This window comes from Chelonoidis abingdonii, chromosome 14 (assembly GCF_003597395.2).
Source record: "Chelonoidis abingdonii isolate Lonesome George chromosome 14, CheloAbing_2.0, whole genome shotgun sequence".
In the NCBI taxonomy this organism is placed as follows: Eukaryota; Metazoa; Chordata; order Testudines; family Testudinidae; genus Chelonoidis; species Chelonoidis abingdonii.
Window position 1 is genome coordinate 20,988,760 of NC_133782.1, and position 7,711 is coordinate 20,996,470.

A 7,711-nucleotide genomic window follows, 5' to 3' on the forward strand; every position below is an offset into this window, starting at 1 on the left:
TCTCCTGATTCTGCACGTGCACTGGAGTTTCACAAGCCCACCATGCCTGCCCAGTGGAAGGCAATCCATCAGTAGGACATACATATCTTTCTCTTAAGTCCAGCACATGGCCACACACAAATCAGCCTCCTAAAATGTCAGCTGATCCACTATTTCAGCAGCAGCCGCCACAGAGAGAGATTCCCCCACCTACCTCTCTTGCTCACAACTTGGAAGCAGATTCCAACTCCAGCCTCCCATAGTTCAAAGCGGTTTGGCTTAGACCATCTTTTTGTTTAACATCATAATCATTGAAGGCCTGAGTGCAGAGTGGGCAAAACTCTCATCAGGCTGGATCCTCAGTTGGTGAAAATAGTATAGCTCCATTGACTTCAATGTCTCCAGAGTTCTAGCCCTGCTTGTTGTGGGATCTTGGGTGAGCCTAGACACTATAAGCCAGCTAAAAATCCAGCCCATTGACTAACAAGTTGTAGGTGCTGAGCAATTCTCAGGACCAAGTCCTCAAACTTAAACATAACATTTATATTTAATTGCCACAGCTTCATCTTCAGATGCCCAATGATCTGTCTTCTTCTGCATCTCCCCCAATCACAGGTAATGGCACTGGGATCATCACACATCCCATACAGCTTTGGGGGCCCCCCATTCAGTAAAGGTGAACTTCATAATGTACTTGAGTGCTTTGATGAATGAAGGCCTTAGACATGTATAGAGCTATCCCTGCTGAAGGGGAACTCCAGGCTTGGCAGATACGACATGAACGGCTTTCCAATACAGTATTTGAAAAGAAGAAGTTGGCAAGTGGTTACCTGCACTGGTACGGACCACCATAAAGGCTGTGGCGTAGAAAGGATGCAGGCATTTCACCATCACGTCCCCTAATCTAGCTCACAGAGTAGCTGCAAGACATGCCTGCATTCTGTCCATGCTACAGCTTCCACCTTGGAAACGCTGGGGCAGGCGTGTGTGTTGGCGGTGCAGGGGGTGGGGAGTAGGGAAAAGGGGGGAGATCACCAACAAGCTTCACATGCTTTCCCAATGTAGGCAAGCTCTTAGACAGCACTTCTTGGAGGCTCTCAAGTTGTTTTACTAGTGTGGGTCAGGTTTGCTATTCCTCCCCACCCCCGGCCACCAGCACTTTGTAGGTGGCACAGAGACGTGGCTCACTCATGATCCCATAGCAAGCAGGACTAGAGTCCTGGAGACTTCCAAGCAAAGCAACCAGGTTGAGTTCTCCACCCTGCAGCTCCCACACACAAGCCCAGCATGATGGAGAGCATTCAGAAAGCTAACACTCACTGGCAGCAGACAGGCCTGCCCAAAACAGAAAGCCAACCCACACATCTCCAGGTGAGCATTCTGCCGCATGAGCCAAGAGCAGCTACCTGCTTCAAGCCAGCAGAGGCAAACTTTACCAGGGATTTGTTACATTCTGGGATGACCTAAAATACCCTTCACAGTCTGGTGGGTCACCTGCCGTTTAGCTGGTTTGCAGAACAGATAAAATAGTTAGCCACCTTTTTTGGGGAAGGAGAACATACACACTACAATCACTGACCATCTTGTTTCTTTATGAACTGTAGACTACTGGATGCCTGTTCCCAGTCTATACTAGTACAAAGAGACTGTGTGAGACAATTCTAAGTTCCCAGTGCAGCCTATTCCCCCCCAAGGGCACTCAGTCACCACAGGGCAAGAAACAAAATGGGCTTCTAAAGCCCTAGGTTTTATAAAAATGGAAACTTATTTGGGAGGGCTTAACATCTGCTAGTCTCTAGGTAAGTATCCCAACAGAGCTAGTATAAGTCATTGCGCAAGTACTCAGGGACAGGGGAGGGGAAGGAATGGAGGAGCCAAGGGAGTGATCCCAGGGTAGAGAGAGCAGCAGGTTCTCATTCATTTTTTGCAGAAAGACGTACAGAAGTTCGCTGACAGACACCACACAGTACCAGGAACATCCAACAGAAGAGGCAACTCACGCCTTGCCAGGGTCAAGATGTATTAAGCACCTCCTGACTGCCCCTTCCATTCAGGGGCGGCTCTAGGCTGCCTTCGGTGGCTTGCCTGCTGGAGGTCCTCCGAAGCCGTGGGACCAGCAGATCCTCCACAGGCAAGCCACCGAAGGCAGCCTTCCTGCCGCCCTCGTGGCACCGGCAGAGCGCCCCCTGCAGCTTGCTGCCCCAAGCACGCGCTCAGGGCTGGTGCTTCCATTTAGGCAACCTAGGCGGTTGCCTAGGGCAGCAGGATTTGGGAGGGCGGCATTTTGCCACTCTCGGCAGCAATTGGGCGGCAGAGGGTCCTTCCGCGCTCTGGGTTGGCGGCGGCAATTCTGCGACAGGTCCTTCACTCTCTCCGGGACCCGCCGCCGAAGTGCCCCGAAAACCAGGAGCGCAGAAGGACCCCCCCGCCGCAGAATTGCCATCAACGACTGGGAGCGTGGAAGGACCCTCGTCTAGGGCGCCAAAAACCCTGGCACTGCTCCTGCACGCGCTTGGTGTGCTGGGGCCTGCAGCCGCCCCTGCTTCCATTGGGTCTAACACATCTTCTTCCAGCAGGTACAAATAAGTGAACCAAGATGACAGCAGAAATTCTTACAGTGTCTCAGAATGATAAAGCAGAGCATGTGCACCACCCATACACTCATCGCATACACCCAGGAGAGCTAGAGAGTAAAACAACAACAAAACCCCATTGAAGTTTGCCCGCTCTGACCCCAGGTGTTTAGCTTCAGAAGAAGGACCTAGGACTCTGTGTAGTTCTAAAGCAGAAGTCGGCCCAATAAAATATATTACCTCACCCACCTTGTGTACCTAGGACTACAGTATTTAGCATGACAGCCACTGATTACTACAGATATGGTAGCTCTAAAGCAGAATATATTTTATTGGACTGACTTCTGCTTTAGAGCTACCATATCTGTAGTAATTAGTGACTGTCATGATAAATATTGTAGTCCTAGGTACACAAGGTGGGTGAAATAATATATTTTATTGGACTATTTCACCCACCTTGTGTACCTAGGACTATAGTATTTAGCGTGACGGCAACTGATTACTACAGATCTAGTATGAATTATAAAACCTTGCGTGTTACTTTCTCTCTTATAGTGGTGTTCTACTGATCTGAAGAAGCAGAAGTTACAGGGCTGGTAAGTAATAAACAGTTTTCCAGTCTTCCACAAGATTAACCCTAGTTAAGACAGGGCCAGGTTAGAAAGAAAAAGAAAAAAAAAGAAAGAAGTGAGGAGCAGAGATTCTCCTACACTCCTCAAAATGATGTAAACACACAAACCCCCAAAGAGCACCTTTTTTTTTTAATCCCACTGAAATGAATATTTAACAAATAGTAAAAGGGAAATGAATCAGAAGACATCAAAGCAGCTGAGTTATTAATATTTCATCTTTTGGCCTATATACAGCTCCTGCTCCCTCCCTGTCTTGCTTCCCCAAGTGGTTTGATTAAATGAACTACGGAAAGTCTTCGGCTAGACAGAGCAGCCCCAACCTTTCAGTCAGCCCTACACCACCACAAAAGAAAGTGAGGGGCTCTGAACAAGTCCCACATCCCCCTCCCTTTCCAGCCCCACCAGACAATACCTTTCCCATTCAGCTGCTTCAGCGAATTCATCCTCAGCCGTAAGGAGGCAGCTCCCAGGTGCCACACACAGGAATTGCTGCTGCTGCTGTTGTTGTTCAGAGGAGAAGTGTAACGCCCCTACACAACCCCAGCAGACACCCCCCTCCCACACGCACACACCCCGCCAAGGCAGGTTAACGAAGCTCCGGGTCAGTCAATATCCCCGAGCGTATCACCAGCCCCTTTCCCCCGGCCAGTCCCTATGGCAGCGCAGGCGACAGCCGGGCGGTTTCTTACCGTCTCTCTCCGCGAAAAACTCCCCGAGCCAGGCGGCTTCCTAGCTCAGCTCCTTCCTCCCAAGCGCGGCAGCCCCCACGTGCAAAGCCCTCGGCGGCTCGCAGGCTCCCCGGCCCCCGCACTTACACGGCTCGCCCGCGCCGCTGCGAGACACCAGCGCGGAGCTGCAGCGAGCCGGGCAGCCGCGCCGGGGACACACGGCTCATGCTTGGCGCGCCCAGACAGACACAAAAACCCGGCTCTGGCTTTGTCTCTCTCGGGGGTGGGGAGGGCGGAATTAACCCCCTCGGCTGCTCAGGCCCCCGGCCCCTTCCCGGCGCGGCTGCAACGCCAGCAAATGGCTAGAGAGCCGGATTGTAACTTGGAGCCGTGATGTCAGCAGCGGTTCACGCCCGCCTGCGGCTGAGAAACCTTCTCCCCACTGTGATTCATGCTGCTGCCTGCTTGGATTTAGCATCGGGGGCCAGGCGAGGCCAACGCAATAACCTCCTCTCCCCCTGCCTTCCCTCCAGGTGCCTGGGATCAGGCGCTCACGGCGGGGGTGGTTCCTGGTCCGGCCCTGCCCTTCCTCCTCTCCCTGCCGCTACCACCCCAAATCTTAGCATCGATTCCTAGTTATTTGCAAATGCTCCCCTCCCCTAACCCACCCCAAAAGGGGGAATATGGCAGCAAACCGGAAACAGATTAAGGGAAAAGAACCAGCCCTTCCCCCCGGATATTTTTTTCTTCTTTTTAATAAGGAAAAAAAAAGGCTCCGGGCGCTGTGCCAGCGGCTGGAAACTGGCATAGCCCGGAGCGAAGCTGAGACGTTTGCAAGACAGGGCTTGACGTCGCTTTTCTATGGGGAGAATACGGAGCTCCGGTCTCCAGCCCCCGCCGCAGCTAGATGGGTGGCGAAGCTGGAGCTGTGGCGGCGAGGAACGGCCCGCCGAGGTGGGGCGAGCTGTGCACAGCCCCCAGAGCAGCTGCATCTCTGCTGGCTCTCCAAGGCTGCAGGGAAACCCCGGCCGCTAGCAGACTGGAATTGTTGTTGTTGTTGTTATTTATTGTACTCTCTTAGCAACTAGGAGACCCAGTGGTCATGGACTGGGGCCCTCATTGCTCTCAGTGCTGGAAAAACAGAACAATTGCTCATGCTCCACTATGTCTTAGTCTATGAGGTGCCACAGGACTCTTTGACGCTTTTTGCAGGACAAAAAAGACTGTCCCTGTCCCTGCCCCTGCCCCAGTCCCAGCCCCAAAGGGTTTCCCTGGTAAATATGGGCTGTGCCAGCCTAAACCCATGCAGGAGGCCTGTGTGTTTGCCCATGTGCTTGCCTCTGGGTAGCCTTCTAGAGCACAAAGAAATAGTTGTATTTAAAAATTTAAAAAAATCCCACCTGCCTGCAGATGAGTCCCCACTGTTCCCTGAGGTGTCTAGGGGCACCCCAGTGATTACTGAGCTAATCCTGTGTCCTAAAAGTGCTTCCTGGGGGGGGGGGGGAGTATTCCTGGGCTTTTCCATGGCACTCATCTGAGCCCATCACAAGCATTAATGAGAAGGCCTGGAATCAGGGGTGGCTCTATGGTTTTTGCTGCCCCAAGCACAGCAGTCAGGCAGACTTCCGCAGCGTTTCTGCAGAAGGTCCGCCCGTCACGCGGATTCGGCGGCGGTTCTGTGGGAGGTCCGCTGGTCCTTTGCCATCAGCGTATCCGCCGCCGAATTACTGCCAAAACCGCGGGACCGGCGAAGCTCCCGTAGAAACGCTGCTGAAGGCTGCCTGACTTCTGCCCTCACAGCAACTGGCAGGCCAGCCCTCCGGCTTGCTGCCCCACGCTTGCTGCACTGGTGCCTGGAACCTGGACCTACCCCTGCCTGGAATTGTTGTTATAAGGCCTCAAACAAGTTTAGGACCTAGAGACAGTCCTTTCCTCTAAGAATTTGCAATTTAAACAGATAAGACTGACAAGGGAGGGGAAATGAGGACAAAGAAGGAAAGTGACTTGTCCAAGATCACACAACAGAGGGAGGACTAGATGTCTGAACTCCCAGTCCTAGGATGTATTTACTAGATCATGCTACCTCCTGTGAAAGGGCCTCAGCTACCTGTTCCCCAAAAAGGCAGGTGGGTGGGTGGAGGTTCTGCTTAGACTTTTACATTAGCATTCCAAGTCGGATCTGGTTTTTAACACAGAAGCTCTATGGGCAACTGGAGAACTAAGCAGTTGATATCCCATAAAAGTGGAACCTGATTAATGGAGAAGGGAAGTGATTTCCATGCAGTCTGTTTAAAATGCTTTGGGTTCATTTTTATTACTTAACTCTTGACACCAAAAAAACAGTTGGAAGAAAAGCTATTTTGTTACTTACTCCAGCCCTTTCAGTTAAGAACTGAGAGAAATATAAAGCCTCCTCTGCATCCTCCAAGAAAGGCTTTCAACAAGAGAAGGAAAACCAGCTTTGATGCTCCTGATATTTCTAAAGTGAAAAACAAAACCTCCCCTCTAGAAACTAGCATGCAAAAATAAACAACCTTTCAGGCCTTCTTTATGGATCATAGAGAAATGGAAAAGACCAGCCTTAATTGTATGTTATTTTGCAGCTCCCTTTAAGGTAGTCAGGGAATCTAGCCCCACTGCCCCACCATGTTTGAAGCAGTAGTAATGGTACATATCTGAATGATCTCTAATACCACTGCTTTAACAGGCTCTGTTTCCACTATATTCTCTTTCCCCATTCACCTGGGATCAGGATTTAAAGAACCTGGAGATCTCATTGCATCCCAGGAGGCTGTGGTCTACCAGTTAAAGGTTGAGCTTCTTTGTGACTCCACAGGGGGAAATCATAAATTGCTCCGTAACCAAATTTACAGACTTGAGTAAACACTGAGACTGCATTCCCCTCTCTGCCCACGTGGCCCCTTCAGGTCAATGTTTTGGAAGGTTGGTAAATCACTGGTGGGAAAGACCCCTACAGTCAGGCAAACCAACTTCCTCTTGGCCCTGGAGAAATGGCCTTTTTGGAACAGGCAGAAGCATTCAGTAGATCAACATGAGGAAGTGTAGGGCTGAATGTCAGTGAGAACAGAAGTGGAAATGAAATAGGATTCCACCCACGCAGCTCAATACCTTTGCTCTTTTTAAGGCACATGTGATCTTCCCAAAGAGGGACATTTTCAGCATCCCATCCTAGCCACTAATTGGCACTAATTTATAGATGCAAATTTGGCTCACTGAGTATTGGCAACCATGAGGTCTCCCGCACAAGCCAAAACATGGACACATCAAATTATTATTTATATGCACTTTAAGAAAGGTACTTGGATTGACGTAGCAGGAGTCCAGATTCCTCTCATTCTATAGAGAAGAACAGGTACAGCTCAGGAGAGTAAGCTTTTTCCCTGCTAACTTGTCCTTGTGCCTTGCTACTGACTTGGACATACTGTTGTTATTGATTGAGGATCCTGGAAGGTCTTTGAATTCAAGCACTGACATCACAGTAATGGTATCTACCTACTTTAGTGAGCATGTCTCTGCTGCATGAGTATCTTTACAGTGCTGCCTAATCCCTCCTTCAACAAGTCCCTCCAATCTTTCCTTGTCATATTTTATCCAAGGAAGAAATTGGGTCCAGTACTTAAAGCACACTTGTAGCTTTTCTATGAACCGTTAAATCACAGGCAGAATAAAACAATCTATTGTCCGTAGCAAACAGCACCTCAGGTCAGGAAATCCCATGGAACTCTGAAGTGGTTTGATTTTTTTTAAATCAGAGTATTTCAGGCAGCTGCTGACACTTCAAGAAAGTTGGAAACGTTAAAGCATTCCAGAGACTTGCATGACTGATTTTTTTCTTTAT

General features: G+C 50.0%; 1 protein-coding gene across 4 annotated transcripts in view; it reads right to left on the bottom strand.

Annotated features, from left to right (window-relative positions):
- Positions 1-4,385, bottom strand: part of SRC (SRC proto-oncogene, non-receptor tyrosine kinase) — a 69,821-nt gene extending 65,436 nt beyond the window's left edge. For 2 of the 4 annotated variants that reach the window (XM_032767385.2, XM_032767383.2), the window contains exon 1: positions 3,874-4,385. The gene's annotated coding sequence lies outside the window, so the exon portion shown is untranslated. Of the gene's footprint in view, positions 1-3,596; positions 3,809-3,873 lie in introns of those variants that run through there. The other 2 variants (XM_032767386.2, XM_032767384.2) reach the window with 2 other exon arrangements.
- Between the last annotated feature and the right edge of the window lie 3,326 nt (positions 4,386-7,711).